Source organism: Rhinopithecus bieti, unplaced genomic scaffold, assembly GCF_001698545.2.
Source record: "Rhinopithecus bieti isolate Rb0 unplaced genomic scaffold, ASM169854v2 scaffold_9383, whole genome shotgun sequence".
Taxonomy (NCBI): domain Eukaryota; kingdom Metazoa; phylum Chordata; class Mammalia; order Primates; family Cercopithecidae; genus Rhinopithecus; species Rhinopithecus bieti.
This window is the reverse complement of record NW_016806471.1, coordinates 1,513,936-1,524,845: the sequence shown is the minus strand read 5'-3', so window position 1 is coordinate 1,524,845 and position 10,910 is coordinate 1,513,936. Positions and strand designations below refer to the sequence as shown.

The 10,910-nt window shown below is 39.3% G+C and overlaps 1 long non-coding RNA gene across 1 annotated transcript in view; it reads left to right on the top strand.

Moving 5' to 3' along the window:
• Positions 1 to 3,377: 3,377 nt before the first annotated feature.
• Positions 3,378 to 10,910, top strand: part of LOC108532611 (uncharacterized) — a 130,122-nt gene continuing 122,589 nt past the window's right edge. Inside the window, exon 1 of the long non-coding RNA XR_001886500.1 lies at positions 3,378 to 3,441. This is a non-coding gene — a long non-coding RNA (uncharacterized LOC108532611). The remainder of the gene's footprint in view (positions 3,442 to 10,910) is intronic.

The following is a 10,910-nucleotide window of genomic DNA, read 5'->3' as shown; positions in this document are numbered from 1 at the left end:
AATGCAGAAGGTCATTGGATCTCTTAGAACCTCAGTTGCTTCACCTGCAAGGAGAAGCTGAAAAGAATCCATCCCTCCTAGTCTGGTTGAGAAGAATAACCAGGAAGGACCTGAGATGTCGTAGGCACTCATCAGTGTTAACTTCCTGATCCTTTCCCTTCCACTTGGGTCCTGATCTGGAGGGGTACATTTGAGTACGAGCCCTCCATGGGGAGAGTGTTCTCACTTCTTCATCTTTATCTCCTACAGCTCCCAAAGCTCAAGGACTTTTTTTCCCCTGCAATTGTCCTCTCTCTCTCCTGCATCATTAACTTTTACCTCTCTACTCTCTATTGGAGTGTTTGCATCAGAATACAAACATGCCATAATATCTTCAATCTTAAAAAAATCTCCCTTAACCCCCATGTCCCTCTTCAATTACTGTTCAATTTCTCTGCTTGCTTTGACAGCAAAACTTGTCGATACTTTCTGTATCCACTTTCTCACCTCTAATTCTCCTGTGAGCCCATTCCCATCAAGCTTTCATTCCTACCACCTCACCGAAATAGCTCCTAGTGAGGTTGCCCATTACTAATTTGAGTGGTTAACTCAGAGTCCTCCTGTTGACCTGCTGGCCTCATTTGTCACAACGAATCACTGTGTTTTTTTTGAAATACTTTCTTCCCTTGGCTCACTGTTGTTCTTTAACAGTCGTCTTTTCTGGTTTTCCCTTATCTTCCTTACTTTTTAGTGCTGGAGTTCCCCCAGGATGCTCAGTTCTAATAGTTCTTCTCTAGGTTCCTCCCCAAATTTATATCTCCAGTCCCAGCTCTGACTTTCCTCCCCTGATTACAGACTGATATATCCAGTTTGCCCCGTGTTGCTGCTTGGTTGTCTAGCAAGCATCATGAACTCACCATAGACAAATCTGAGTGCATCTTAGAAACTGGCAACTCAGACTTCCTCATCTTTGTCATGGGAAAATTATTTTTTTCCAGATGTCCAGACCAAAAAAATCTAAGAATCATTTATGACTTCTGTCTTCCTCTCCCTCTCTATGTGCAACCTGCTCCTCCTCCAAAAAAAAAAAAAAAAAAAAAAAAGAGGCAGCTCTACCTTTGAAATAATCCTGCCTCCTACCCCTTCTCCTGACCTCCACCATAGTCATCTTGGAGCAAGTCACCATGATCTCTTGCCTAACAGTTACAACAGTCCACTAACTTGTTTCCTTGCTTCCATCCTTCCTTTTTATAGTTTGGAATGATAGTCATGGTTTAGACGTTAATTTTAAAACATAAATGGGATCATGTCACAACTGTGCAGAACAATCCAAGCCATCCCCATCTCTCTCAGGATAAGTTCTTTTTTGTGGAAAAATGACAGCTAATACAACATAAATGGATAGTATATTGAAGACAACATTGGATATAATATTGTAATATAAATTATGTATTCCTAATGTTTATTAGTTGGGAACCTCTATGCCAGGGATAAAAATTTGTGGCCTTTGGGTCCAAATTCAAACTGCAAATATGTTTTGTTTGGCTTAAATATTGTAGTTGCCATATTGTTTTGCCTGCTGTTTTGACTTGAATATATTTAGTCAGAGCATTTAGCCACACACTCTACTATAGTCTTTTATTTTATACCAATATTATTTACTGGCTATCCCATAGGCATTCGATATTTTATTTCATATATATTTCTATTTATTTTCTTCTGCAAGCAAATAGTGCATTTTCTTTTTTTGATGTTATTATTACTATTTTTTATGTAACTTTAAGTTCGGGATACATGTGCTGAACATGCAGGTTTGTTACATAGGTATATGTGAGCCATGGTGGTTTGCTGTACCTATCAACCCATCATCTAGGTTTTAAGCCCCACGTGCATTAGCTATTTGTCCTAATGCTCTCCCTCCCCTTGCCCCCCACCCCCGACAGGCCCCAGTGTGTGACGTTCCCCTCCCTGTGTCCATATGTTCTCATTGTTCAACTCCCACTTATGCGTGAGAACATGCAGTGTTTGGTTTTCTGTTCCTGTGTTAGTTTGCTGAAGATGATGGTTTCTAGCTTCATCTATGTCCCTGCAAAGGACATGAACTCATTCTTTTTTATGGTTGCATAGCATTCTATGGTGTATATGTGCCACATTTTCTTTATCCAGTCTATCCCCATGATAACTTTTCTGACACCTCCTGCTTAAAACCCAAAAGATCAGAAGGATTGTGAGGCCCTGTTTTTACGGTGTATGTTCATACTGATAATCAAGATCAAGTGAGCTTTTGACCTTTCACTCCACAGGAGGTTTCTGTCCTCCCTGAGCTTGCCTTAGGACACCTGCGTTACTGTTTGACAGTGTACTGTCCTAATCAAACTCCCCACCTGGCACTGTCCCTGGAGCGGGTTGCACCTGGGTGGCATGTAGCCAGGCATTTGGTGCCAGATGCAAGAGCCCCTTGGGACTTGCCCCCACCCCCACCTCACCGGGTCAGTGAAAAAATGGTAAGTTCTACATGATCTGGGCCTTCTCTACCTCTCTGACCTCCTTTGTCCTTTGCTCACTCTCTTGCAGCCACATCATACTCTAATGTGCCCAGCACGGTCCCAGTCTAGGGCCTTTGCATCTGCTCTTCCCGCTACTTGAAATGTTCTTCTCCAAAGCTGGTCACATTGTTCACTCCTTCACTTCATTTGGGTCTACACAAATGGTACCTTCCCAGAGAGCTTTCCACGAACCTTCTATCAAAAACACCACCTTTGTCGTTCTCTATTCTCCAATTATTCTTTTTGTTTTTTAAATTTGAGAGCTTTATTGGGGTATAATTGACACACAGTAAACTACACGTATCTGATAAGTTTTGACATACGTATGCATCAGCAAAACCATCTCCACAATCAAGATAATGAACCTATCTATCACTCGCAAATGTTGACTTGTGCTGCTCTGTAATTCCCCCTCCTGCCTCTCTCCCATACACAAGCAATTATGGATCTGTTTTCTGTCACTACAGATTAGTTTGCATTTTCTAGAATTTAGTACAAGTAGAATCAAACAGTGTGTATTCCTTTTTGCCTGGTTTATTTCACTCAGCACAATTATTTAGAGACTTCTCCATGTTGTAGCAGGTATCGGTAGTTCATTCCTTTTTATTGCTGAGTAGTATTCTATTGTATACATGTCTATTCACCTACTGCTGTATGGGACATTTCTAGTTTTTGCTGTTACAAATAAAGATGCTGTGAACATCCATGTGCAAGGCATTGGATGAACATATGTTTTCATTTCTCTTGGGTACATGCCTAGGAGAGGAATGACTGGGTCATATGGTAGATGTATATTTAATTTTTAGGAAACTGTCAAACTTCCAACATAGCTTTTTACATTTTACAGATCAACTAGCAGTGAAAGCGAGTTCCAGTTCCTCCATGTCCTCGCCAACACTTTCAGCAACTTTAAAAGGTATGTAGTGATATCTCATGGTGGTTTTAACTTGTATTTTTCTAATTACTAATTATTTTAGTATTTCAGTAATCTTTTTCACGTGCCTATCATTTTGGCATCTTTTTAATGTGCTTATTTGCCATCCACATACTTCATCTGATGAAGCGTTGGTTCAGAAGTTTTGTTCGTGGACAGTCATGTACCACCTAATGATGGGGATACATTCTGAGAAATGTATTCTTAGGTAATTTTGTCATTGTGAATACATCATAGTGTGTGCTCACATAAACTTAAGTGGTACAGGTTGAGCATCCCTAATCTAAAAATTTGAAATCTGAAATGCTACAAGATCTGAAACTTTTTTGGAGTGCTGACATTATGTCATAAGTAGAAAATTCCTCGCCCAACCTCATGTGACAGGTTGCAGCCAAAACTTTGTTTTATGCACATTATTATACAATATGTATAAGATTACCTTCAGGATAGTCATGTAAGGTATATATGAAATATAAATGAATTTTGTGTTTAGACTTGGTCCCATTCCCAGGATATCTCATTATGTATCTGCAAATATTCCAAAATCTAAAGAAGTCTGAAATCTGAAACACTTCTGGTTCCAAGCATTGCAGATAAAGGATATTCAACCTGTGTAGCTTTCCGCACACCTAGGCTAGGTGGCATAGCTGATTGCTCCTCGGCTACAAACCTGTAGAGTATGTTGTTGTACTGAATACTGTAGGCAACTGTGACATAGTGGCAAGTGTTTATATATCTAAAAGTAGAAGAGGTACAGTAAAAATATGAAATTATAATCTTGTGAGACAACCATCATATATGTGATTTGTCATTGACCAAAACATTGTTATATGGTGCATGACTATTAGTTTTCTGGTGCTGTATAACAAGCTATCACAAACGTAGTGGCTTAAAACAACATACATTTGTTATCCCACAGTTTTTGTGCATTGGGAGTCTGGGCACAGTTTAGCTGAGTCTTTTGCTCAGGGTCTTACCAGGTTGCAATGAGGATGTCAGCCAGGCTGATTTGTCATCCGGTGGCTAGGCTAGGGACAAATCCACTTCCAAGCATATCAGGTGTTGGCAGGATTCATTATCTTGCAGCAGTGTGACTGAGGGCCCCGGCTTCCTACTAGCTATCTTTTAGCTACTAGAGGTTGTCTGCCATACCTTGCCATGTGGCCCCCTCCATAGACAGTTTAAAACATGGCTTTTTGCTTCTTCAAGGCCAGCAGGCAAATCTCTTTGCAGTCTGCTAAGATAGAGTCTTATGTAACCTAAGGTAATCTTGGAGTGATAGCCCATCATCTTTGCCATATTCTATTGGTTAAAAGCAAGTCGCAGAATCTATGTGTATTCAAAGGCAGATGATTAAACAAAGGCATGCCTCATTGGAGGTCACCTTAGGGTGGGTTCACCAATCCATTATTTTACTGGGTTACCTATTTTCTTCTTTTTGAATCTCGAGAGTTCTCTGTATACTCCGGATACACATTCTTTATCAGACGTACACTTTTCCTCCCAGTCTGTGGCATGTCCCCTCATGCTCTTAACAGTGTCTTTCAAAGATCAGAAGTTTTAAATTTTGAAGTCTGATGTATCAATTTCTTCCTTTATAGATACTGCTTTTGGTGTTAGACCTAAGAAATCTTTGCCTAACCCAGGGACTAAAGCTTTTCCTTATATAGTATTTTCTTCTAGAAGTTTTGTAAGTTCAGGCTTTATATTTAGGTTTATGATCCATTTTTAATTAACTAGAATCATTTTTGACTTCTCTCTTCCTCTCCCTCTCTACATGCAACCTGTCAAGAAAATGAAACAGGTTGTATATGATGCTAAGATATGGAGTGGCATTTACTTTTTTTGCCTATAGACATCCAATTGTTGGAATATTGGTCTGTAGTTTTATTGAAATATCTTTATCTGGTTTTGGTATCAGGGTAACACTGACCTCAGAGAATGAATTGTGGATTATTTCTCTTCTTTAATTTTCTGGGAGTTTGTATAGAATTGTTATTACTTATTCCCTAACATTTTGATAGAATATACCAGCAAAATCATCTGCATCTGGAATTCTCTTTGTAGGAGGAAATTTATTTAATAGATACAAGGTTACTTAAGTTATCCATTTTTTCTTCATTGAGCTTTGATGGTTTCTATCTTTCAAAGAACATGTCCATTTCATTTAAGTTACCTGTTTATTGGCACAAAGTTTTTCGTAAGATTCTCTGAGTAACCTTTTAATATCTGCAGAATCTGCAGTGATATGACCTCTCTAATTCCAATATTGGTACTTCATATTTTCTCTCCTTTTTCTTGGTTAGTTTGGCTAGAAATTAATCAATTTTACTGATCTCAAAAGACCATCTTTTGATTTTATTAATATTTATGTTGCTTTTCTGTTTTCTAGTTCATTGATTTTCGCTGTGATCTTTATTATTTCCTTTCTTCTACTTACTTTGGGTGAACTTTTCTATAAATATCAATTAGGTACAGTTGGTTGATACTGTTGCTTAAATAGTTTATGTCCTTACTGATTTCCTGTCTGTTTGTTCTACCAGTTATTGAGAAATAAGCATTGAAATTCTTTACTAAAATTGTGGGTTTGTCTATTTCTGCTTACAGTTTTGTCAGTTTGTGCTTCATGTAGTTTAAAACTTTATTATTAGGTGCATCACCTTTTTGGCATTGCTATGTCTTTGTGATGAATTGGCCCTTTTATCATTATGAAATAACCTACTTTACCTTTGATAATATTCTTTGCTCTATAATCTACTTTGATAGTAGTATAGCCACTGCAGTGTTTTTTGGTTAGTGTTAGCATAGTACTTCCTTTTCCATGCTTTTGCTTTTAATATAATTGTGCTTTTATATTTAAAGTTTCTTGTGAGCAGTGTACAGCTGAAAATCTCTGCTTTTTGTTCATTTATAAAGTGATTTTCTATAACTCTTTGTTTTGTTATTTTAGTGGTTGCTTTAGGATTTGTAATATACATATTTAATATATCAGTCTACCTTTAAGTGATATTATAAGTACCTCATGAATAGCATAAGAACCTTATAATAATATACTTCTATTTCTCTTCTAATGTTCTTTGTGCTATTGTTGCTGCACAGTTTACTTTTATATATGTTATGAATCCCATGCTACATTGTTATTATTTTTATATAATTATCTTTAAAACATATTTAAATAATAAAAAACAATTTTACATATTTCCGTATGTATTTGCCATATCTAAGACTCTTCATTCTTTTCTGTAGATATCTAGTTCCATCTAGTATCATTTTTTTTTTCTGCTTGTAGGACTTTCTTTAACATTTCTTGTACTCTGGATCTTCTGGTGATAAATTCTCTCAGCTTTTTCATGTCTCAAAAGTTATTATTTTGCCTTTGGTTTTAAAAGATACCTTTGCTTCTGCAGAATTCTAGGTTGACAAATTTTTCTTTCAGTAATTTAAAGTTGTTGCTTCACTGCTTTCTGGCTTGCACTGTTTGTGATGAGCTATCTGCTCACATAGTATCCTGTTCTACTGTACCCAGCAAGTGGGTTTCTTTTTCTGGCTGCTTTCAAGGTTTTTTCTCTATTGTTGGTTTTGTGCAATTTGACTATTGAATTTGGAAAATTTCTAACCATTATGTTTTCAAATTTTTCTGTCTTCACTTTTTTCCTCTCCTTCTTTGACTTCAATTACACATCCATGAGACTACTTGGCATTATCCCATAGCTTAGTAATGCTGTGTTTATTTGTAAAGTTATTTTTCTCTCAGTTTCATTTAGAATAGATTTTATTGATATGTATTCAAAATTTGCTACCGTTTTCTTCTGAAATGTCTAATGGGATTTTAATCCCATACTGTGTAATTTTATCTCATACATTGTAGTTTCCATCTATAGAATTCCAATTATCTTTCTATCATTTATGTCTCTACTTAGCTCTTTGAATTACAGTCATAATAACCATTTAACATTTTTGTTTGGTAGTTCTAATATCTGTGTCGTTTTTGAGTCGATCTTGATTGATTTTTTTTTCTCATTGTGGATTATATTTTCCTATTTCTTTGTATGCCTGGTGAGTTTTGATCGGTTGCCAGACATTGTGAATATTACGTCAGGTGCTGGATATTTGTGTTTTCATATAAATATTCTTGAACTTAGTTTTGTGGTGGAATCCAGTGACTTGGAAACAGTTTGACTTCTTTTGGATCTTGGGCTTAAGCTTTGTTAGATGGAACCAAAGCAATGCTCAGTCTACGCTTTCTTCACTACTGAGGCAAGGCTCTGGGTTATAAAGTTTTACAGTGTGGCTGATGGGAATAGGCACTGTCCCTGGCCCTGTATGAGCAGTGGTCACTGTTCCCTTTAATCCTTTCAGATGGTTCTTTCCCTGGTCTTGGACATTCTCCACACACACACATGCTGATCAGTACTCAGCTGACTACTCAGTAGGAGCCCTCTCCTGATCTCCAAAGTTATCTGTCCTTGCATTTCTCTCTATTTCTACTCCATTTTGGCAAGTATCTGCCTTGGTTTCCCTGGACTCCAAGCTCTCTGTCTCTTCAACTAAAAATGTCTTCTGGGCTCCATCTGTTCCTCCTCCTTGTGCCTTGACCTAGAAATTCTCTCAAGTCAGGACGACTATAGAGCTCACCTGTTTCTTGTCTCTCAGGAATCATTGTCCTTTGTTACCTAATATTCAGTGTCTTCAAAACCATTGCATTTTATATTTTATAAATAGTTTGAATGTCTCAGAAAGAAGGGTCAGGTCCTTCTTACTCCATTCTGACTGGAAACCCTGGTTTCCTTTATTTTTCTTCATAATTGTGGTCTCCACTGATGTTATATGTTTATTTGTTTGGGTTTTTAAAATTCATACTAGAATGTAAGTTCCATGAGAGCAGGGATTTTTTGGTTCACTGCTGAGTCCCTTTCACCTACAATAGTGTCCATTATATAATAGGTGCTCAATAAATATGTATTAATTAATGAAAAGATGATGAGTCAGTAAATGAATGTATCCCAACACCCGGCCACCCTGGCCTCTTCATGTCTTCTCCTTCTGCCAGATCTCTGCCTCTGTCCTTCTACTCATGCTGGTTCCTGCTTGATGAAACCTTCCTCTTTCCTCTCTGAAATGTTTTTCTATCTTTCAAGCCCCAGCTCCCATGTTTCTAATCCCATAATTCCTTCTCTGATTGTTGTGGCTGACCCAGATCTCTTCTTCCTCCAAGTTCTTTCAGCACTTAGAGCCAGTACCGTGTAAATTATATCATCGATCCCCTTTTTGGGTGATGTGAGCTCTTTGAGGGCCTTCCCCTGTCTTCCCCTATTCCCCACTATGCACCTAGCATAGGACTAGTGTCAAGAAACACATGTTGGTGATGGCTGGAGTCTCTTCTCTTAGCAAAACTTGTGAGTGGATAGATTCCCCTGTTCTTCCTCCATCTCCAATGTTTCCACAATAGTCCCTCTTTCAGGGGCTGATGTCCTGTCCCTTTTAAATTTTCAGAAACCAGAATGTCTGGAATTTGGAAGACCTTTGAGGTCTAAGGTCAGAGCAAAGGGTTTGGAAACAGGCTGTGGAAGAAAAGGGGATGGCAGTTGGGATGAGGGACAAATATTTGATGAACATGTATTTTATGCAGTCACTTTGTCTATTATTACTTCTCATGCCACCACAGAACCATAAGCCTCATGATGCTAACATCATGGTTGGCATGTTGAAACAGTGTTGCTTTTTGGTGAAGACCCATAATACAGAGAATGATTGGATTCACAGAAAACCATACTGCTAGGAACTGAGTGGTATCCTTCCAGAACTCTGGGCCCCCAGTGTGATGGTATTTGGAGATGGAGTTTTGGGGAAAGAATTAGATTTAGATGAGGTCATGGGGATGGGGCTCATGACGGAATTAGTGCCTTTATCAGAAGAGACACCAGAGAGTCTGCTCCTTTTTTCTCTAACATGTGAAGATGCAGTGACAGGGGGATTGTCTGCAAGTCAGGAAGAGAGGTCTCACCAGAAACTGACCATGTTGTCACCCTGATCTCAGACTTCCAGCCTCCAGAAATGTGAGAAAATAAATTTTTGTTGCTTTAGCCACCCAGTCTATGACATTTTGTTATGGCAGCAGCTTGAGTGGACTAAGACATATGCCAATCAGTCAGTGTGTTGGGATTCAGGAGGACTGGCATGAGGGAGTCATATCCCGGGAGAGAAGATGCATGTGACTTCCCTTGCTCGGCCTTGGTGAAGAACCAGATAGTGCTGATACCCCTGAGAGTCACCCCAGTCTGTTGTCTGGTTGCTCCATCTCCTTTCTGGGTTGAACCACGGGAGGACCACCCTGCATCGTGGCTCTTCCCAGCTCCCTTGCTCTAGCATGGGAGCCATGGTCACCCTGATTGGGCTGTTGAAAATGGATTGGATGCCCCCAGCTTTGCTCCTGGCAGCTCTTGGGGGACAGTGTCCTCCTTTTACTAGATCACGGACACAATGCTTTGTGCTCTCACTGCATGAGGTTAGCTCTGACAGTGAATGACAGCGTTCTTTGGCTTACTTCACTAGTGGAGGACAGAGTCCCTGACAGGTAGCTCAATCCACTTTCAACTCTGAATCCACCTAATCATACTTCAAATCCCCATCAGGTCTCTGTGAAGTTCTCCACTGGAGAAGCTCCCTCCGCTTGCGGTCTCCCCACCACTCAACCGATGTGATCACCCTCCCCTTTGCTGCCATCGAACACAACCACATATCCCCTTTTCTGTTCATTTCTGATGGAGGATGGTCTCACTACCTCCCCTCAGCCTTCTCTGCAGAGTACATGATTCTCCTCTTCCTGGTAAGAGCCAGTGTGCATTTTCCTCTGTTCATCTCCCCAGTTAATGCTTCCAGGGCTATCTCAGTCCCTTGAAGAGCCTCCCCTTTGGCTAGCATGTTCTTGCCAAATAGGAGGCCTGTTGCTTCGTAGAAAGAAGATAACTTGGAAAGTGCCCAGCCAACCAGCCTAAGCGATGTCAGCATTGTTTAGACCTGGTACGCATCCTGGAATGAGCTCCACACTGCTTACGATTTCCTTCTGGGAATGTGGCCATTTGGGACCCTAAAGATAACAGCTTGGATGTTTTTCCCGTTTTGAAGTTGTCTTTTTGTTTGTTTGTTCTTTAAATAAACCTTTTCCGTTTGAAAGGAACCTGGATTTTACAAATTCACCTGCTCATATTTATGGTTTTATGTCTTTTATCTCTCTAGCCATCAGGGAAAAAATAACTTTGGCAGCAGTAAAAGTAGACTGGCCACTCTTATCTCTGTCAAACTTGGGGGAAATGTTGTCAGACTGCCTGGCTCACATGACAGCGATATTTTTCTTCTAGTCTTGATCCTGTTCCCTGGCAAGTTGGATGTGATTTGTCTTAACACTCAGCTTCCCCTGCCAGGACATGCATAGCATGTTTGGACACATGGTC